This window comes from Phyllobates terribilis, unplaced genomic scaffold, assembly GCF_046119375.1.
Source record: "Phyllobates terribilis strain yellow unplaced genomic scaffold, ASM4611937v1 Scaffold_2__4_contigs__length_985480577, whole genome shotgun sequence".
Lineage (NCBI taxonomy): Eukaryota > Metazoa > Chordata > Amphibia > Anura > Dendrobatidae > Phyllobates > Phyllobates terribilis.
Window position 1 is genome coordinate 533,456,057 of NW_027362762.1, and position 23,474 is coordinate 533,479,530.

Genomic DNA, 23,474 nt, shown 5'->3' on the forward strand with positions numbered 1-23,474 from the left:
CAGGGCCTGGGGATATGGAAATTAGGTTAATAGGCGGGGATTTCTTGGCATCGCCCGGACGCGAAGCTTGGCAAAACTAATTTAATAAAAAGCTGTTACAAAGCAAGCAAACCTCTAATATGGGCCACACAGGTAAGTATAGATTCACATTTCTATCACCTGTATGCCCATATTAGAGGTCTGATAGGTCCCAGGGGGTGACACATTCCCTTTAAACCTGAAAGTCTACACTTCAGTTGCATCTCAGTTGTTTAATTTTAAATAAAAAATAATGGCATGCAGAGCACAAATCACGAAGATTCGGTAACTATGAAAATATTTGTGGATCTGTTTGTCCCCAAGCAGGTCCGTGCATGTGTGACGCCTGCTACTCCACTGAAAAATGGGATCACTGTTGTAATTGATTGGGATCTTAGGTTTTGCTGTCGGAGTCAACTGCTGTGTAGCATAAAGCAGTACGTGTATGCAGAGCATATGATGAATGGATTTCTTCTCATTATTGCTGTGTCTACTGCCTGACAATTAGTTATTGCAGTCGATACTTTCATGGAAATGAAATGTGAGAATCATTTCACATTAGAGTGTATCTGTCACCAGATTTTACAATACAAACTGAATACATCTCTCTGCTTCTTTTTAATTTGTGGATAGCACCGCCATTCTAACGTGAATTTTCAAATGAAATACATCAGCTTCATCAGGTCGAACATCTGTTTGTCAGATGCACTGTAACATGATTTGTCTCTAACACCCTTGTATATTTCTGGCAGATGGTTTCAGCCATGTGTCTTTAGAGAAGGCTTTGGTGCTCTGGTAAAGCCGAGCCAAATGCAGCCTCAAAGCTCTAGTGAAGCGATGGAAACTGAGGTGTTGTGTGTGCTAATGGTCATACTGGATGACATGGCTCTTCCCTTCTCTTCTCTGAAGTTTCTTTTTCATTCAGCATTGCTTATCTGACTATCCAATAGTGAAAAAAATGAGTCTTCGTGAAAGAAAATGGAAAAAATAACACCGCTTACTATGATGGTTTTTTATATCTAGTTTGAATACCATATATATACGCTCCTATTAGCTTAAATTTCAACTTTTTAGGGTAACACAAGATAATATGGATCACGTTATTATCTGTGTTACCCCAATGCTAATTAAGGTGGCCAAACCCAATATATAACTTCCAACAGTCTGCCCATAGATGGGGTATAATAAGTTAGAATGCGCTGAATCTGAAAGTGTATTTGTGCCACATGCTATGATTTGTCTCTTAATTGTGAATTTCTCTTTCATGAAGAAAGAAATAATAAATGAAATAATAAAGAAGAAATAATGCATATATAAAACCTAAACGTTTATTTACTAGAAGGGAGGGAGAAGTGATCATGATATCAATCACTTATGACTCTGTCCTTTTTTTCTTTGAGAATAAGCTTGTTTTATGAGCAATGCCTTCATGTAACCCTAAGAATAGCAACACAGAGCTTACAACACATTAAATCACAGCAGTGACTGCTGCAAGCTTTTGTTATATTCCGTCGGTATTTCTGGTGTGCATAACGTTCTTTCCCCCCCAAGAGCTTGTAGCTCTGAAAGGTAATCTGCACCATGTTCATGCTGCCCTATGCATACCTGGTGGCGGCGCAATGTAGTACCGGAGACCTTCCATGCTGGGCCGCTTACTTCCGCTGTAGTTTATAAACTGTGATGTCATGACAGTACTGCAAGCAACAAAGTTGACCTAGTGATGGAATTAAGTATCTGCCATAGCTTTCATGCCTTCAGTGTAAGCATAAACCTACTGACATATCCTCTGTAAGATGGCCGCCGAACAGGTCCTTAACGGGAGATATGTATCACCAAGGTTGGTAGCTTCGGTGATGTGAAACCGGAAAAGTATGCTCCAGCACATATAGTGCTGAGAGGGTTAATAGGGCGTATCGGGGCCAGTTTTTACGAGCAGTCATAAGAGATGGGTGGGAGTGGCTGCTCACCTATCCCCACCCCAGGGCGTGGTTTGTTGTAAATAAAATGGAGGCCAAGTTTCTCATTTGGGGTCTGTGTCTGGAGACGTGTTGATCTCCAGTGTGTTGGTCTGTGCTAAGGCCTTGAGAACTGAATATTGACCTGTAGCAGGCGAGCCCGCACCATTGCGTGGACATTTTGCTTTGTGATTTCCCTTTGTGCTGGAAAAGGCTGTCTTTTTGTTTGCATATGGTGGGCTGTTTATGAAGGCCGAATAAACCTGCCTGAACATTTTTATGAAAACGTTTCCTGTTCCTACCTGAACCGCAGCTGAGTGAATACCAAACCTCTACAATTCGTGCTAGAAGCACGGGCACGAATCCCAAGGGACAGTGTGACTGCTACAGAAAACCGTTTGTCCTGGGTGAAGGCCGCCAGCCAGCAAGAGACGTCCGGCAGCATGGAGGAGCTGATAAAGCAACTGGTGCAGGCTAACCAGCAGTAGTGGCAACAGCAGCAGCATATGTGGCAACAGCAGATGCAACAGCAGCACAAGCAAGTCCGAATAAACCTGCCTGAACATTTTTCTGAAAACATTTCCTGTTCCTACCTGAACTGCGGTTGAGTGAGTACCAAACCCCTACACCTCTTCATATGGTCACAATATAATTTTTGTCTGATATGTATTGTCCAATAACATTATATGGGGACAGGAAATGGACTAACAGCATTATATTCTGCATTAGCTAAAACATTGTATTACATCCCAAAATAATGGAATGTCAATATAGCTGTGGTTCTGTAAACCTTGTATGGTGTCATAAACAGGAAATCAATCCTACTGCAACCTTGCAATACTCTGAAGGTAACAGAAGACCACGTAGCTTAAGCCTCAACCGCATGGGCAGCACGGTAGCTCAGTAACTTGCTTTGTAGCATTGGGTTCCTTAGGATCAAATCACTCCAAGGACAACATCTGCAAGGAGTTTGTGTGTTCTCCCCGTGTTTGCGTGGGTTTTCTTCGGGTTCTCTGGTTTCCTCTCACACTCCAAAAGACATACTGATAGAGAATCTAGATATTGATCCCCAATGGTGACAGCAATGATAATGCCTGTAAAGCGCTGTGGTATATGATGGCGCTATATAAGCTACACATAATAAATAATAACTGCTATGACAATATCAAGAGACAATCTGTCTCTATACCCCCATTCATCAGGGTTGCATACATACGTGTGTGTATATGTGTGTGTGTATATATATATATATATATATATATATATATATATATATATATATATATATATATATATATATATATATATATATATATATATATATATATATATATATATATATATATATATATATATAGTATATATATATATATATATAGTATATATATATATATATATATAGTATATTTCTCTTTAGTTGGGTCTCATGGTGATCTCCCCATCCCAGTCTTCCTGGGAATTACATGACTTTTGTTCCCTAAAAGGTGTAATCCTTATATGGTGAAACTGTATGGACTGTACCACTGAAAATTTCCACAGGGAAAGGTGGACAGAAACTCGTATCATAGTTACTGATGATGACGAGACAGTGCCTGTCGCACTAATTGCTGGAAAGCTTCTTTTCTATGTTACTGTCTCGTTCTGCAAATTGTCTCTTCAGAGAGGAAGAGGAAGAGGACTCTGTCTCGTTCTCTGACATTATAGCACTAAACTGTAAAGACTATTTCTGGCCAGCGAGAAAGTTCTGTGTGTTCACCTTAGGCCGGACAGACAAATTGTGCTTGCTTATCCTGCTGAGCCGTGCACAGGATGGCGTTTTATAAAACGGTCATCAGCTGAATAGATTGAGGTGATGGAAAATTGCAAAGCCACAAAATGATTTCAATAATCCCACAAAAGTTCAACATTCAGTTATAAATAACTAAGGTAACAAATGCCATTGATATATATCATGAACTAATAAATATCCATACCCTTGTTATAATATACCTAACATGGACATGGTGGCCAGCAGTCAGGTTCCACCCCACCCACCCTCCAGCATTACAATTTGCTGTCACCTCCTGACTTGTCTATCATGTATTTCCTAGCTTCCCATGCTGAGCATTAGTATTTTTAAACCACCATACAGTTAGATATGGACCTTTTTTCTTCAGTGTATGGGCTTTACTAAGGGGGTGTGGCAAACTTATTAATGCACAGCAGCCTAAAGACATCCCGCTAGAGAATCCTGTGAGCAACTTCCCAGTGGTAAAGACAATCAAACGTTGCACTAAATAATATTGCCCATATTTTTGTAACTTTGTCTGATTATAAGACAAAAACAAATACTTGAGAGAAGTGGCAATAAAATGAGAACAAAAGTGGCCACTTTTGACTTGAGGTTTTAAACTGTTGGGAAAACATTGTTCTGTAATTGAGGATTTATTTTTTTTACTGGAGTCCAGTTTGCACTTCCATTCTTTTTTACTATTAGTGTAAGGATAATGATTGCATTGTGGCGTGTCGCCTGCGTACTCTTTCTGTTCTTTAGTATGAAGGCATGTTTGTAGCTGGAATGCTCTATCCAGTTTGCAGACTTATTCCAGGAATTTCCTTGATTTGCTCTAAACTTTATCTTGCTGAAAGAAGGGTAAACTAACTCCAAGATGGAATTTTCTGCTCAGTGATTAACCCTTTCATTAAAGAGGTTCTTTTTTAAAATAGTTTCTGTATTAGAAATTAAATTAAATAAATGCAACTCTCTAATAAAATGATTTACATTTTCTATACAAGTCTTATACCTTTATAGCCAAGACTGTCAATAAAGCTCTTAAATGTAATGTCACATTAGGCTTGTGATGTAAATATATGACTGTATCATCCATGAAACCCATGAGCTTTTCATGTACAGTCATGTGAAGGAGGAGTGTATGTACAGACATTGGTATGTGTGGGTTATGCTCAAACATCATTGCTGAAAGCACATTCTGCAAGTAAGATTAACTGAGAGCGTCTAACTGGCAGCAGCTCATGGCTTTTGGTAACATTCTAGTTTTTTTGTTTTAATGCATGCATAGACCCCAAATGTACAGCCAATGTCAATAAAGGCTATCTTCAGCATAAAGTATAACAAGGAGTCCTGGAAATTATGATATAGCCCCCATAGAGCACTGTTCTCAACATCAAGTCTGTCTGGGATTACATGAAGAGACAGTAGGAATTATGTAAGCATCCATCCACAGAAGATCTGTAGTTAGTTCTCCCAGATGTTTGAAACAACCTCCCTGCAGAGTTCCTTCAAAAACTGTGTGCAAGTGTGCTTAGAGTAATTCATTCTGTTCTGGAGACAAAGGGTGTTACCACCAAATACTGATTTGATTTTGATTCCTCTTTTGTTCATTTACTTCATAATTTATTATCATTTCACAAAATGCTAAGTGTTGTTTTTTTTTAATTTAAAAAAAAAAAAAAAACTATTTATTTTTTTGTTTTTTCACATTAGATTTATAATAGTAATAAAGCATATTACAATCATTGTGTTATAACATTATTTCGGCAGAATGATAAGTGGCTGCTTGAAAATAAAGACAACATTACCTATGATATCGGACAGCAACTTTCAAAGTTCTTGTCCATAACTGTTAACATTATATTTTGAAAAGTTGAATAACATCTGCATTCTCTAATATATCAACAATAAACAAACATCAGAATAGGAAGGAGGGGGGGGGGGGTGAGTATCCCATCTTAAGATGGTTTAGTAAAATAATCATTCCATGGAGCCCAACTTCAGTTGAGTAATTCCACTTGGTTATTCATACATGCGGTGAGACCCGCCATATGTCGGATCTCTTTAATTCTCGTGTTGAGTTCTTTAATTGTGGGAGCAGTTGTTTGTTTCGAGTGGGAAGCAATAAGGCATTTTACCGCTGTTAATATATTACGAAGCAGCCTCGCGGGGTGTTTTCCCATAAAGCGAGGGGGTATATTAATGAGGTGAGAGCATCGAGAGGTACCATAGCCTCCAAACTTGTAATATTAGTTCTTTGACTTTTAGCCAAAATGGAGAAATTTTTGTGCAGTCCAAAATATGGATGGTAGCGTTGCTACATATCTGAGTCATCTCTAGCATTGGTCTGATGTAGATGGGAAGAAGCCATTTAGAAGGTCTGGTGTATGGTACCAGTGCACTAAAGTTTTATATTGAATCCCCTTATGTGTCATACAGAGTGACAATTAGCCAAAGGGGGAAAGGTAGCCTTCTGCCCAAATACATCTCCCAGTTAGTCACATATGTATGCTTAAGTGGGGGATCAGAAGGCGGAGATAAAATATAATAAATGTCCGTCATCAGACTTTATGTTGAACAGTTTTGTTTACAAAAGCGCTGAAATAAAGTGGGAAGAGAAAATATTGTGTCTTTATGTAGGCTGAGTGCTAAGTGTCTAATTTGTATGTAAGAATAGTAGGCAGAGGATGGAAATTTAAACCTCTCCTTTACCTCTTCACAACCAGGCCATTTTCTGTTTTTGCTCCCCTTCTTCCCAGAGCCATGACTTTATTTTTCTGTCAATGTGAGGGCTTATTTGGCCATGTAAGGGCTTATCTTGGCCGTACAAGTTGTACTTTTGAACGACACCATTGGTTTTACCATATCATGTACTGGAAAACGGGGAAAAAATTCCAAGTGCAGTGAAATTGTAAAAAAAAAAAAAAGTGCAATTCCACAATTGTTTGTGGTTTTTTCTTACCATGTTCACTAAATGCTAAAACTGACCTGCCATTATTCTCAAGATCATTATGAGTTTGTAGAAACAAAACATGTATAGGTTCTTTTTTATTTAAGTGGTGAAAAAATCCAAAGCTTTGTTTAAAAAAAAATTGCCATTTTTCTGGATCTGAGGCTGGGTGATGGCTTATTTTTTGTTCGCCGAGCCGACGTTTTTATTGATACCATTTTGGAATAGATACAATGTTTTGATCGCCCGTTGTTGCATTTTATTGCCATGTTGCGGCAACCAAAAAAATGTAATTCTGGCATTTTTATGTTATTTTTCTTGTTACGCCGTTTACCGATCAGATTAGTTATTTTTATATATTGATAGATCGGGCTATTCGGAACCTGGAGATCCCAAATCTAATGTATATAATTGTCATATCCCGTCTGTCTGTCTGTCTAGGAAATCCCGCGTCGCTGATTGGCCCGGCCGCGGCCAATCAGCGACGTGGGATTTCAGAAAAAGATGGCGGCCGTTAGCGGCTCATCTTCGGGACGTAGGTGGCCGCTGATCTCCCTACGGCAAGTGTGAAGGGAGGACCGGTGAGCGGCGCCGCCGGTCGGGATACTTCCGCTGCGAAGAGCCGGGAGATGGTCGGCTGCTCGCAGCTGAAGTACCCGCACAGGCAACGCCGCTGCCCGGTCCTCAGAAATACATACATACTTTTACGCATGCTTTAATAGTCTCCATGGGAGACTAGAAGCTGTGATCATCTGATTGCCTCTGTTACATACAGGCGATGAACAGATCACCTGTGTGTAGCAGAAATGTTCACTTGCTATGAGCACTGACCGCTGGGCGGCGCTCATAGCCCCCTGGCAATGACAACCGCAGAGGTCTCCTGCAGACCCCAGGTTGTCATGCCAACCCATCAGCGACCCACGGTCATGTGACATGGGCGCCGATGGGCGGGACTTATGACATCCTTCTGCCGCGGCCATGTTAAATGCCAGAGATTGACAGCGGCATTTAACATGTAAACAGCCGCGGGTAGATCGCGATTCCACCCTCGGCTGTTAGGGGCACATGAGTGTGATGGCCGGTCTCTACTCTCCTGATCTCACTGCAGAGCTGTGTGTGATTATACCTGACACATCTTCAGGTTCCTCTCAGCTTCCATCTAACAGGCAGACAGGGCTGCAGTATTGTTGCAATACAGCAGAGCTGAGAAGCAAGTACGGTATGTGTTTGCAAGAAGACAGAGTTCAGTTCTCCTGTTTTGTGTTAGTTACTTGTCTCACACTGGTAACTCCTCCTTCATGTAAAATAATCTCTGGAGGCGGAGTTATCTTCCATGCACCGTCCCCCCCCCCCCCCCAGAGCCTGGAAGAGGTCATTTATATAAAGTGATAAAAGATGATTTCTCAGCAACAAGGCAACTCATATGAGACATACAGGTAGGACTTTTTTCAGTATTCTATAACCTGTATGCCCATATTAATAGTTAAGATAGGTCAAATGTGGTGACAGATTCCCTTTTAATAGTATGAAAAGGTAGGACATCCCTAGTGAATGGGTTCACTATGTGTGCAAAATAAGGCATGAAACCAAGGTTTTGTCACGTTGTGAGACTATTCTGAACTAGTGGTGTGAAAAGGAATGAAATCACAGGAGATTTGGTGTATATCAGGGGGTAAACTTTACTGCTCAATCTCCAAATATTTTGAGTGAGGAACATGGGGCCTAGTAGGGATATTGCCAGGGCTATCATTGGATCGAACCACAGCAATGCATTATTGGAAATAGGAGCTATCCACAGTTTTTCGATTTCAGTTATTTTGTTGTATGCATGTAGTGAAGCCCAGGATGGGATCCCTCCTGAAGTGAACTGCCATGTAGTACCACCAAAGATCAGGGCAAGCAAGGTCACCCTGTGCCGTTGAGGCAAGGAAAACTGGTTTTGCTGTACGATGACGTCTGTGAGCCCATAGTAAGTTGCAGAGTACAGACTGGAACTTTCTGAATGTTGAACGGGGATTGGAATAGGTAAGGTCTCCAATATATATATATAAAAATGTAGGTAAATTTGTTATCTTAACAGCTGCTGCCCTACTAAAATGTGAAATAGGTTTAGATCATTTGGAGATAAACATGTCAATTTCCTGGAAAAAATCTGAGAAATTATGTCTATAGAGGGACTTATAAGAACCGGTTAGATACCCAGATATTTTAGTTTACTCTGTGTTCCAAATTATTATGCAAATAATATTTTCTGAGATATTCCCAAATTACCTATATGAATTGCAATCATTGTCATTTTCCAGTCAAATAACTATTAGAGTACAATTGAAAGGTTTTTGTACAAACTGCCTATGATAACAGTATATTTTTAAAAAAATAAAAAACTCAAACTGCACTCAAAATACATGTTCCAAATTATTATGCACAGCAGAGTTTTCAACCTTTTCATTTTAATAAAGAACAAAAAAATGGTCATTTTTGAAATTATAAGCGTTAGCAGGTTATTACAAACTGAAATCAAACCGTTTTCAACTCAAAACTTTATTCTAGGTGATGTTACATTTGCACATAGGACCGCTTGTTCGAAAGGAGCTTCTGAACTCTCTCGTCCATTGAATTTGTCAGGTTTTGGATGATTTCTGCTTCAATTGTTTTGCATGAGGACAGAATACCCTCCCAGAGCTATTGCTTAGATGTGAACTGCCTCCCGCCATCATACACTCCTTTTGATGATGCTCCAGAGGTTCACAATGGGGTTGAGGTCAGGGGAGCATGGGTGCCACACCATAAGTTTGTCCCCTTTTATGCCCATAACAGCCAGAGATGCAGATGTGTTATGTGCAGCATGAGACGGAGCATTATCATGCATGAAAATGATCTTGCTGCAGAATGCACGGTTCTTCTTCTTGAACCATGGAAGGAAGTGCTGTTTGAGAAACTCAACATACATTATGGAGTTCATCTTTACCCCTTCAGGGATCCTAAAAGGGCCGACAATCTCTCTCCCCATGATTCCAGCCCAAAACATTATTCCACCTCCTCCTTGTTAGCGCCGTAGCCGTGTTTGCATGGGGTGTCCATCAACCAGCCATCCTCCCACTCCATCCATCTGGACCATCGAGATCATTTCATGCATGATAATGCCCCATCTCATGCTGCACATAACACATCTGCATCTCTGGCTGCTATGGGCATAAAATGGGACAAGCTTATGGTGTGGCACCCATGCTCCCCTGACCTCAACCCCATTGAGAACCTCTGGAGCATCATCAAAAGGAGTGTCTATGATGGCGGGAGGCAGTTCACATCTAAGCAACAGCTCTGGGAGGGTATTCTGCCCTCATGCAAAACAATTAAAGCAGAAACCATCCAAAACCTGACAAACTCAATGGACGAGAGAGTTCAGAAGCTCCTTTCGAACAAGGGGTCCTATGTGCAAATGTTACATCACCTAGAATAAAGTTTTGAGTTGAAAACTGTTTGATTTCAGTTTGTAATAACCTGCTAATGCTTATAATTTCAAAAATGACCATTGTTTTGTTCTTTATTAAAATGAAAAGGTTGAAAACTCTGCTGTGCATACTAATTTGGAACATGCATTTTGAGTGCAGTTTGAGTTTTTTATATTTTTAAAAATATACTGTTATCATAGGCAGTTTGTACAAAAAACTTTCAATTGTACTCTAATAGTTATTTGACTGGAAAATTACAATGACTGCAATTCATATAGGTAATTTGGGAAAATCTGAGAAAATATTATTTGCATAATAATTTGGAACACAGTGTAGTGTCCTTTCGTGCATATTTAAATAAATCACCTAAAGTATTCAATATTATGAATGGTAAATAGGGAAGGCTTCAGTTTTTGTTTTGTTTACCTTATATCCTGAAAGCGAATAGGGTAAGATGGACATAATCAGCAAAAAAAGAGCACTTGAATTCTCTCACTCACACGAAATCCCTTAATGTCCAGGTTATTCTTTACACGAAAGGCTAAAGGCTCTTTGCAAAGCACAAACAAAAGAGGGTATAAAGGGCGCCCTATCTAGAACCATTACAACTATTAATTTGTGAATTGGAGCCAGGGGCGGGCTGGGCTGGGTGGCCGAGGGGCAAATGCCCCCCCAGGCCGACCCTCCAACAGATTTTGGGCCGCCTGGCCATCAGCCATTGCCTCAAAACTGCCACGACCTCTATCCTCTGCACGCGCCCTCCTATCAGGGTGTGCGACCTGATGGGAGGACGCTCTGCCTGACGGGAGGGCGCGCGCAGAGGAGAGTGGCCACGGCGCTAGTGAAAGGGGGATGGCCTGTGGGCCCACATTTAAGTAGGGATCAGCGTTGGAATGGCAGAGTATTTTTTTTTTCTCTAATAACCCCCCACGACAGCACACAGGAGGATGTAGCCCCACCCTAATAGGGACAGGAAATACAAAGAGGTTTAAATAGCCCCTCCCACATCCTCCCTCCAGTGTTATTTCCTGTCCCTATCGGGGATGAAGATGTCATCCCCTGTGTGCTGGGCCGGCGACAGGCACTGGGGGAAAGCTACCTAGCCGGGCAGCGGAGGATCGAGCGGTCTTTACCTCTCCTCCTCAAGGCGCTGCTCCCGTCTCCTCCGGATTCGGGACCCCCTCCTGCAATCCGCGCTCTCGAGCAAGGTCTGCAGGATCTTCTGACCGGAGGCCTTTCTGAGCTCTCCGGTCCATCTCCTCCTCCTCTCCCCCGCTGGATGCGCAGGCGATGCCGGCTCCAGGATGTGGAGCGCACGCCGTGGCGTCGAAAGTGATGCCGGGCGGTGGATGATGACGTCACTTCCGGCAGTTTGCGTTCCACTGTTTACCGCATCAAAAAGCTATGGGGGAAAAAGAGCGGAATGCCGCCAGTGATCAGAGATCTTCACCTGGACACCGGGGGAGGAGCCCTCTAAATAGAGGGAGTCGCTGGTCCGGTCTCCCATAAAAGGAGCCCTGGACAGGAAGACATCTACAGGTAGGACAAAACCATGTCTGTTGAAGCTTCTCGCTCTGCATCTGTAGAGCCTAGCGCCGGTCCAGTCCCAGTAAGTATGGCACTGGTAGTCCATCTCCCAGATGCAGGAAATAGTGATTATTGCTCCCCTCCCCTTCTCCCCTCTCTTGTAGGACAAGGAACCTGCATCTGGAGAAAAAGTTAAACCGTCATGCAGATGTCCCATCTGTACAAAAAAAACTATCGTCCTCCCATAGAAAGCCCCTATGCAAGGACTGTACGGAGAAGATTATCAAGCAGGAACAACCTTCCTTAATGGAGGAGATAAAGGGGATTGTACGTCAGGAGATCAAATCCTCCTTAGCCTCGGTCACTCTCCCTACGCCCTCACCAAGTCAGGGTTCTACATCTACTCCCTCAGCAGCCATAAAGAGGAAGATTAGCCCGCCAGAGGGAGGGGAGGAAGACTCTCAAGAGGAGATATATATATCGGAAGATCTTCCAGAGGAAGGTGAACTTAAGGCCCCGTCACACTAAGCGATGCAGCAGCGATCCCGACAACGATACGACCTGTAAGGGATCGTTGCTGCATCGCTAATACATCGCTGGTGAGCTGTCAAACAGGCAGGCTCACCAGCGATGAGGGAAGCAGCGACATCGTCCACGATGTCTTGCTCCCGGTTACCAGCCTGCTGCTGAAGCAGGAGCAGGCTGGTAACTATGGTAAACATCGGGTTACTAGGGGCACGCGCGCACTTAGTAACCCGATGTTTATCATGGATACTACTCTGCTAAGGTGAACGGTAACCTCCCGCGCACCGTAGCAGAGTGGTATCCATGGTAAACAGCGGGTTAATAAGTGCGCGTGTGCCCCTAGTAACCCGATGTTTACCATGGATACCAGCCTGATTGTTGGTCCCGCTGGTCACACACAGCGATGTGTGCTGGCCAGCGAGAGGCCAACGACCAAAAAATGGTCCAGGACACTTAGAAGCGATCAGCGACCTCACAGCAGGGGCCTGATCGTTGCAAAGTGTCACACATAGCGACATCGCTGGTGAGGTCGCTGTTGCGTCACCAAAACCGTGACACAGCAGCGATATCGCTATGTGAGACGGGGGCTTAAGGCCAACTCCTGATAACTCCCAACGAGAGAGATATTACTTACCATCAGATAGCTTGGAGGAACTCCTCTTGGCAGTAAGGAGAACTATGGACGTCGAGGAAGAAAAGGTGCCCCAAACAGTACAGGATCAGATGTTTGGGGGGCTACGTTCCAGGAAAAAATTAGTGTTCCCTATACACCAGAGTATTAGGGACTTAGTCTTCGAGGAGTGGGAATCTCCTGAAAAGAGATTAAATACCCCTACAGAGTTAAGGGATAGATTTCCTGTAGACAATGAGACGGCAGAATGGTCTGAAGTCTCAAGAGTGGATATCCAAATTGCACGAGTAGCAAAGAAAATCACACTGCCCTTTGAAGATTCCTCTCAATTAAAAGACCCCTTGGAACGCAAAATGGAGGGACTTCTCGGAAAATCCTGGGAGACCTCGGCAACACTATTAAGCACCAATGCAGTCTCTACGGGCATAGCTCGATCAATGGCTCATTGGCTAGATCAACTGGAGGAACACCTAGTTTCAGGCACCCCCAGAGAAGACATCTTTGCATCACTACCGCTTATACAGAAAGCAGACACCTCTGCAGAATCCGTGAGAGTGGTGGCAAGAGCGGCATCTGGGCTATCAAACTTTGTAAGAAGGGCCCTATGGTGAAATCCTGGTACGGCGACGTGGCATCAAAAATGAAGTTGTGTTCCATCCCCTTTAAGGGGAAATACATGTTCAGGCCAGCCCTAGATGATCTTCTAGAGAAGGCCTCAGGTTTCGGGAGGGCCTTCTTGTCTAGGAATGTGAGGAAGAGGCTTTTTCGTCCCTCCCAAGTGCAGACCCCTCAATATAGGGGTAAAGGCAAAACAGGACGATGGAGCTACCCGAAAGGTAGAGGAGGCAAAAATCTTTTTCTCTCCCAAAACCGTCAGGACAGTCGGGGGCCGCATCCCGAGTTTTCTCCCTCAGTGGAAAGAAATCTGCTCAGACCCATGGGTCCTGAGGGTTGTCGAGTTCGGAGTAAAAATAAATTTCCCAGAGTAGTCGGGCCACCCTGATAGCCGGTCTTACAGAGACCTATTGTCCTCAGGGGTGATATCCCTGGTTCCTACAAGAGAGATAGGCACTGGACATTATTCCAGACTCTTCCTAATAAAAAAACAAATGGCTCACACGGAGTTATAATCAATCTAAGGCCACTGAATCAGTATATCCACTACCAACGACAGGACCATGTCATGGCCACAATCGACCTCCAGGATGCATATTACCACATCCCCATACATCCACTTCACAGGAGGTTCCTAAGATTCGCATTGGCTCAGGGGGATCAAATAGTCCACTATTAATTCAATGTTCTCCCATTTGGAATTTCATCAGCCCCCGAATATTTACAAAAGTCATGGCAGAAGTCATGGCTTATGTCAGGGGTCAGAACATTTCAATAGTACCATACCTCGACGACCTGTTATTAATTGGGCCCTCATTACCAGTACTCCGAGAACATCTACAGTTGACCACTCAGATCCTATCGTCTCTGGGCTGGTTAGTGAACCAGAAAAAATCAGATATGGTTCCCTCCATGACAAAAACATTTCTAGGAGTACTATTGGATTCCCACAGCCAGATGTCATTCCTGCCCAAACAAAAACAGGTCATGATAAAAGCAAAAATGAATGTCCTAAGGAGCAGAAGATTAGTATCATTGAGACGCCATGTCGGTCCTCGGGTCTATGACATCCTGCATTCAGATGGTGGCCTGGGCTCAGGCGCATACCCGAACATTACAGACCCACATCCTTACGAATTGGGACGGATCCCCACGGTCTCTGAACAGGAGAATCCCTATACCACCACGAGTAAAGACCTCTCTATTCTGGTGGCTGAACGGAAAAGATCTGAACAGAGGAGTACCATGGATCCAGAATCCGCTGGTAACCATAAAGGTGTATGCCAGCGAAAAGGGATGGGGAGCCATGGTCTCCCAAGAGCTATTCCAGGGTATATGGACCAAAGAGGTGAGCCAACGCTCATCAAATTTCAGAGAACTAAAAGCCGTAGAGGAAGTCCTCAGATCAGCAGAGCCTGGTCCAGAAATCTCACATTCAGATATTTTCAGACAATATCATCACGGTAGCCCACCTTCGTCATCAAGGGGGCACAAGATACGAAAGCTTAAAAGCAATCTTAGCAAAAATATTCTCCTGGGCCGAAGAACATCTTCTATCCTTGTCGCCTCTTCATATCAAAGGTTCAGTTAATATCCAGGCCGACTTCTTAAGCAGAACAAAGATTCATCCAGGAGAGTGGAGCCTAAACCCAGACGTCTTCCAGATGTTAGTCGAGAGATGGGGCTATCCAGAGGTAGATCTCTTCGCCGGACACCAGAATGCGAAAGTACCTTAATATTTCCCCCTGGATCCAAACGGCCCTTGCCTGGGCATGGACGCATTCGCTTACAAATGGGAATTCAAACTAGCGTAAGCCTTTCCCCCACTACCTATCCTTTCAAAAACCTTACAGAAGATAAGGACTGAAGGGACCAGAGTAATCCTAGTGGCCAAAAAGAAGTTGGTTCGGAATGTTAACCAATCGAGTGTGGAGAGCCGTCTAATCCTTCCTCCCATCAAGGATCTCCTTCTCCAGGGACCGATTCACCATCCAGATCCCGAGAGACCACACCTAACTGCCTGGCTTCTGAATTCCTGATATTAAAAACAAGAGGCCTCTCAGAGAAAGTCATCAAAACTCTCCAGAAGAGCAGGAAACCTGTAATGAACACCATTTACCATAAGATCTGGAAAACCTTCTTAAGGTGGTGTGCACCCACTCGCCCAGATCCTCATAGGGCTGATGTGTCTCAGATTCTAGACTTTTTACAAGAAGGTCTGGACAAAGGTCTCAGACCTAGTACTCTCAAGGTCCAGGTAGCTGCGTTAAGTTCAAACTTCGATCAAAGACTAGCGGAACATCAGTGGGTGAGAAGATTTATGGCAGCAGCCACCTGCATCCAACCTAGAGTAACAGACCTGGTTCCACCCTGGGACCTTAATATTGTTCTGAAAGGGGTTAACCCTTACACCCTTTGACCTCTTATCAACCATAAGACTGGACAGGCTGACCTGGAAAAACGGCTTTCCTGGTGGCAATAACTACAGCCAGAAGAGTGTGTGAACTACAGGCCCTTTCGGTCAATGAACCCTACCTGAGAATCCTTGAAGATCGTCTAATTTTCCAACTTTACCCTTCATTTCTACCTATGGTGGTCTCAAATTTCCACAGATCTCAGGAGATAATCCTTCCATCTTTTTGTGACAACCCAAAAGACAAAAGAGATGGAATTCCACACTCTGGACGTTCGGAGAATAGTACTACACTATCTTCATGAAACAGAAGAAGGAAGGAAAGACAAGAACCTATTTGTCCATACACAAGGTTCAAATAGAGGAAAGAAAGCAGCAAAATCCACAATAGCCACAGGATTAAGAGGGCGATTACGGAGGCTTACCAGATCCAGGATCTACCTCCTCCAGCAAAGCTCAAGGTCGATATCTGTCTCCTTGGCTGAAAAAGCCTGCGCATCCATCGAACAGATTTGCAGAGCTGCCACATGGTCCTCAATTCATACTTTCTCCAAACACTACGGACTAGACCTAATGTCTGTTGGAGATTTAGCCTTCGGAAGGAAGGTCCTTCAGGCTATTGTCCCTCCCTAGTATATCTTTGGTATACCTCCTGTGTGCCGTCGTGGGGGGTTATTAGAGAAAATAGAATTAGACTTACCGGTAATTCGGTTTCTAATAACCCACCACGACAGGACGGGTAATGCCTCCCCCTCGCTTATTGTTTCTACGACAGCTTGATCAGTAGAAATAAAATTGATTTGAAGCATCTATACTCTTGTGGTTCTTTGTAATAACACTGGAGGGAAGATGTGGGAGGGACTATTTAAACCTCTTCGTATTTCCTGTCCCTATTAGGGTGGGGTTACATCCTCCTGTGTGCTGTCGTGTTGGGTTATTAGAAACCGTATTACCGGTAAATCTAATTCTATTTTTTTAATCTGGGGCCATGTATACAGTACGGAGCACCATGTGGGGCCATGTGTACAGTATAGAGCACTATTTAGGGCCATGTATACAGTACGGAGCACTATGTGGGGCCATGTATACAGTATGGAGCCATGTATACAGTATGGAGGGCACCATGCGGGGCCGTGTATACAGTAACGAGGGCTGTGTGGGGATTAAGGTTGGAGAATCATACTGTGATGGGGTCACCATTCTTTGTTGGGGGGATTAAGGGAGAGGGGTACAGTAGGGTCATCATACTGTGAGTGTGGAGGAATTCACTGTGGGGGTATTATACTGTGTTTGGGGGCACTTTTGTTTTCATAATACATTATCTGTTTCATTCAAGCATTTTTATCTTGTGTTAAATTACATATTTAAATTTGGCCATTGGGCCAAATGCTTTTTACTGCTTTTACATAACATATTATAATATTCCACTATAATTTTTAAATTAATCGTTATATTTGATAAAGAAAAATTTCCTCAATTGTAGACATATTTTTTAATAAATATCAAGGTTGGTCCGCGACTTTGTCCAAGCTTTGAACTTTGGCTCTCTGTGTATTTGAGTTTGACATCCCTGGCTTTAAAGGGAACCGGTCATGTCCTATCTACTATGTACACTGCCCCCATTGGTTTGTTAGTGATGCAATGTGTATCATTAACAAGCTTTTTTCATTAAAATTGGTGGTATTATAATGATTTTATAACATTATATACACTTTGTCCTGCCTGCTCGTATTCAGTCATAGGGGTGTCATCCTGCTATTCAGTCAGGGGCGGGCGCAGCATTCAGTCACTGCTGGCACCGCCCACGTATTTGAATATTGCTTCCGGCAAGTGCTGATATTGTGGGGTGCATGCGCATTTCTACATGTCCGGCTGCTGGTCCTGCACGTGCGCAGTGAGGCTGTGCCGCTGCTCATGGGCCACTGCTGTATGCTTGCCCCCTAGGCAAAAATTTGCCAACAAGCATGGGAAGAGTTTAACAATTACACTAGGTGAAGAATAGAGGGCATGTTTAAGATTAAGGACAGAACCTGTGAAGCCATATCCATCCAAGAATGCAATCAAGAATGGCCAGCTTAGACAATCAAACGCCTTTTCGGTGTCTAGGCTAAGTAGTCGACCCGATTGGTTGGTTGTATCTATTAAGGACGTCCACAAGATCTCTAGTATGTCTTGTGTTATCTCCTGCTTGTCTATATGCTACAAAACCAACCTCATCCTTGTGTATTCTGTGAAAAGGGAACTCAGTCTGTTTGCTAGGATCTTGGTAAGTATTTTCAAGTCCGCATTGAAAAAAGCTATGGGATGATAATTGACACTCAAAAGGGTCTGTTCCTTGTTTTGGAATTGCAGTAATAGGAGAGCTAATCATAGGAGCTATGGGAGATTTCAACATAAAGCAGTTAAAAAGTGCTAACTTGTACAGGGAAAGATCTTCCTAATGTTTTATAGTACAAGTTTATAGAGCAGTCTTGGCCTGGAGCCTTACCGTGAGGAAGTTCTTGAATTGTGGATAATAGTTTTACCTTTGTAATTATATCATTAAGCATTGATAATGCTTCTGTGTTTAGGGTCGGCAACATACAAAAATCCAGGTAAGTTTTGAGTCTTTTGGACCTAGCAAGGGGTGAAAAGGTAAAGCAGAAGGCATGGAATATAGACGAGAATAATTAATCCTAAAATATGTCTGCTTGTTTTTTGGATCTTAAATCAAATGACCATGTGCACTCTTGATGGCAAAGGGAAAGTCATGTTGACCTTTCTTTCAACTGAGCGGCCAAAAGAGAATGAGCCTTGTTGCCTCTCTTAGTATCTCTGCTTAGTATACACTAGAATTTTTTACACTTTCGTAATAGAAAAATCCATCAGTTGCCTTAGTACATCAGTGTACATTAAGTGTACATCTAGTAGGATGCAAGAGCATTTTATGTTCCTAAACTTTAAGACGTGAGTAAAGGGTTGCATATTGTTAGTTATCTCGTTTTAGGTGGGATGCCAAGGAAATACTATTCCCTCTCATTACCAACTTATGGGCTTCCCAGATAGTTGTGACTGAAGGGACAGAAACTTTATTCAAGCTAAAATATTCTTCTAATTGTTGCTGGATCATTTAATCTCCAGTAACCTTCCCTTCTTGAAGTAGAAACTTTGTATAGGTCTAGCAGGACTGGGGCAAGGTGCGTTCAAGATATTTGACCAATGTCAGCTGACGAGGTTAGTCTTAAACTAAGGAGGTTTCCACAGTCTATCCCTGTATGGGTAGAGTAAGAGTAAATTGTGCATTGCTTAGAGGGCAAATTGAAAATGTGCCATAGATCATACTGACCATGTTTACGTATCGGTCTACGGAATGCATACATCTGAGTAAGTTTGTAGAAGCTGGATGATTTTGTAAAGAATGTCTAGCACAAGTGTCTTAGAGGCAAATGAAAGTCACCTCCTATACAAAAAGCAGGGGGAGGGTGTTAGTGTGTATAAGTTTAGACAGAACACGTTCAAGAAAAGGAAGATGCCCAGAAATGCAAGCGTAAATGTTAGACAGTAACTGGAGTTCCTCTTTAAAGGCCTGACAGAATAAGCTATAGCCCAATTGGGTCTCATATCGATTCCATCTCCTCCCAACCTTGAATATTGATGCACAGGTTTTCCTGCCAGGCTGTCTGCTTCTCTACAGTTTAAGTCACCAACATTTGTACCTAAAAAGAAAAGAGTAAAGGGACTAGGGGAGGGGGAAACACATGATACACAAAACCAATAATGAATAATATGGTGATTATTGCCAACTTTAGTCACATTTTCATCAATATTTAGGTACTGGATAAATATCCAGGTCCAAAAAAAGTGGCTACAACGAAGAAAACTAATGTTAAGTCTATTGAAATCCATCTCTAATGTGGGACGAAGCATCAGGAAAACTGGTATTCCTCAGTGGGGTTATGGATAAGAAAAACAAAACAGAGGTTCTGAAGACACAAAGCAGATAAGGAATAGTATAGTGAGGGCACTACATCGCCCCCTCCCAAAGCCATAAACATGAATAAAAGGAGATGTCCAAATGTGGTCTTATTTCAGTGTAGGAAAAACATAAAGTGCCAGCCTACTGGTTTAACTTGATTTTCGACAGTTGGAATGACAGTCTTTTTCTTGAGGTAGTCCTGGGGATGAAGTGAATTCTTAGATTGTATCTGCTGCAAGACTGGAGGCAGAGGGGTGAATTCTCTTATTGGTAATTTTGGGACTGGAATGTCCAGAATAGCGCAAAATTGGTGTAAGTCAGCAAGTGATCAAAGGGTTGTTGTTGTGCATCCATTCTTCTTGGCCGTGAGGCTAAAGGGGGATCCCTATTAGTACAATATTTGATTCTCAGATTTGTCAGAAGAGGACGAAGCAAGCGTTGTTTCTGGAGAGTGAGTCATGAAAAGTCAGGAAGAAGCTGGAGGGGAGCACTCTCAAATTTGCTAGAATACTTTTTCCTGAGTGGAAGCATTATTTCTTCCTTCATCCCATAGACCATAACATAACAAATTATGTCTCTTAGTTAGGGGATGTATTTTGGGGGCGGAGAGTCCCATGTGCCCAATCAACTTTGATAATATTAGTTAGTGGGGTGCCAATTATTTTGTTGAAAATGGTTTGTAGGGACTTTAGTAGATTTTCCTCCCTTTTTTTAGTCTCTAGTGCCCTCATTACAAGCTGCAATTTCAACTAAGGTTTTTTTTTTTTTTTTGAACACTGCAGCATTTCAGAGTAAAACATAAGATGTCTGTAATGCAGGAGCCAGTCCCTGATTCGTGTTGCCGTTGTTTTGGACTGTATAAATCAGATGAACTTGTTCCCTTTTTAAATGCAGCTTGCAATCCTGCTGCTTTTATGTGGTAAAAGAGCTGTCAATTAGTCCCTGAGGACTGGACCAGGCTGGACTCTTCTATGAGACTTTTTATATGAGTCCTGGCAGCATTTCAACAGCTTTTTGTGTTTAAAATACTAGGTTATTCTGCTCAATGCATTCTCCCTCTCTATCCTATGCTACTTAGGGTATTACAGACCTGACAAACAGGGCTGTGGAGTAGGTGTCCATTTTGGTGGAGTCAGTCGGTATAAAATGGACCGACTCAGGCTCCTAAAATATATAATAAATTGGGTACAGTAGTTCAATGCAGTTTGTGGGGAATATTTTTTCATAAGAATTTGGGAAAGTTCTGAAATGTCCTATAAATGTCTGTCCTATTCTTGATCTAAAGCCCCCGTCACACTAAGCTAGATCGCTAGCGAGATCGCTGCTGAGTCACAAGTTTTGTGGCGCAACAGCGACCTCAGTAGCGATCTCGCTACATTTGACACTTAGCAGCGACCAGGCCCCTGCTGTGAGATCGCTGGTCGTGTCGGAATGGTCTGGACATTTCTTTGATTGTTGAGGCCCCGCTGGGTAGCATGTATCGCTGTGTGTGACACCTTACCAACGACCTTGTTGATGACTCAGACACAGAAACACATAGGCGTGCATCCTTATATAGGTCGTTACGGATCGCTGCATTGCTGCTGCGTCGTTGGGAAGATCTGGCTGTTTGACAGCTCACCAGCGACCACTTAGCGACGCAGCAACAATCCCTGACAGGTCATATCGTTGTCGGGATCGCTGTAGCGTCGCTAATTGTGACGGGGCCTAAAGGGTCTAGACTTTTAGCTGAGATGAATCTGTGCTGCAGTTTATGTACATAAGTAGTGAAGTTCCTCCTCTACAGATAAGGGGAAAAAAACAAACACAGGGAAGGAATGCCTGCACTCATCTCAGAACTTCTGGAGTGAACAGGAAAGCAGGATTAAGGAAAGTACTTCTTAAAGCATATGTAAACTTTCAATAAACTGTGCATAAATCAATAGTCCAGTATATGTGGTCTCTGTATGCTTGATGTTTTAGTTTTTTTTTTCCTTTTGGTTCATAAATATATTTTATGTTCTGTCTAAATGGCTTGATTATTGTATCATAATGATTAAAAGCCTGATGTTACTATTTTACTACAGTAAATTTATCACTTAAACGTAAACATGAGCCATGTGTGAGGGAGTCAGTCGTGGAGTCGGTGTCATGGAAATTGAGGAGTCGGAGGTTTGGCTTACCGACTCCACAGCCCTGCTGACAAATGCACATTAATTTCTTTTCTATGGATTTCTTTCTTCTTTAGCAGAAGAGGCATTTGCATATGTGAAAGCTGCTCTGTGTACACAAATTCATCAAAGCTCATTACTATAATTAATGTCACTAGTCCAGGAACACTGTGAAATATAATGCAGTTTAAGTCCCAGTATACCACTCTTGTTCTTTCAAGGAAATTAGAACAATTCACATTTATGTGTAGAAAAGATGGTGCCTGTCACAGTTGGATTTACCAGTACTTTAATTACATTTGTACTCTGCTCTAGGTATACTTATGCAATCGTAAATTTAATCCCAATTTGACTTAAAACAAATATCCCCCATTGCCAACACACAGCAATATTAGATAAGTGCAACAGTGACCATGCATCCTGTATTGGCTCTTGGCAGTCATTGGGGATTAGGCACAATTGTGGGGTGTGATTTGACAGATGTCAATAGTGGGTAAGACTGGTGAACCTGTGACCATTTTTGCTTCTAAGAGACTCTCTATGGTGCTGGTTTTTTATACAGTCATGTGGCTTAGTTGAAAATTGATCCTCCAGCTATTTTTCATTAGTACCACTTACTTTTCCAGCCTTTTGTTAACCCCATCCTAGTTATTTTGAGATGTGTTACTACCATCAATTTCTAGATGAGTTAATTTTTTCACATGAAATGGAAAGCTGTCTAACTTTCACCAACTGATCTGTGTTCCATGTTGTGTTGTGAATAAAATGCACATTATCCCAACTTTTTTGGATTTGGGGTTGTTCTTCAGTATACCATAGAAACTTGGCCTAAAAGATCTAAATACACTGGAGCTGCATACTTTGTGAAAAACAAAATTTTTGTCAGTCTCTTAAAGCATTGTTCACCACGGTATGTGATTTTTAGAATTTGAGATGACCTACTACTGGATCATCAATAGACTGCCAAGATTTCATTACAAAATCAAACCTCTTTTACATCCCTTTTTCCGAGCTTGGGAATTCAAAAAGGCCTGGACGTCAAAGATGGATGATCACAGAATCCTTCCCATGGTGAAGAAAAACCCTTTCAGGCTGTGTGCCCACGATGCGTTTTTCATTCGTTTCCGCTGGGGAATTTCCGCAGCGGAAACGCATCAAAAACGCTCGGTAATCCGCACCACATGGTCCTCAATGGCATTCCACAATGTCAATGCACATGCTGCGGATTATTCCGCAGCGTTTCTGCGGCGCTCAAAAATCCGCAGCATGTTCATTAATTTTGCGGAAGCGCAGCGGAATTGCCGCCATTGACTTGCATTGAGACGCATATAATCCGTGTCTGTACATTTGTACACGCGGATTATATGCGTTTAAATGTGCGTATGGTACCCAGTTCTGGAGGAGAGAAGACTCTCATCCAGACCTGGGTACCATTGTACCTGTGAAAAAAAAAAAATAAAAAAATAAATAAAGTTTATATTTACCTTCTCGCGGGCCGGCTGGCAGCGCTTA

The 23,474-nt window shown here is 42.5% G+C and overlaps 1 protein-coding gene and 1 long non-coding RNA gene across 4 annotated transcripts in view; one reads left to right on the plus strand and one right to left on the minus strand.

Moving 5' to 3' along the window:
- The window catches only part of LOC141219705 (uncharacterized), a 186,940-nt gene that overhangs the window by 77,254 nt on the left and 86,212 nt on the right, over positions 1–23,474 (minus strand). The window lies entirely within an intron of this gene.
- The window catches only part of RPS6KA1 (ribosomal protein S6 kinase A1), a 177,679-nt gene that overhangs the window by 44,632 nt on the left and 109,573 nt on the right, over positions 1–23,474 (plus strand). The window lies entirely within an intron of this gene.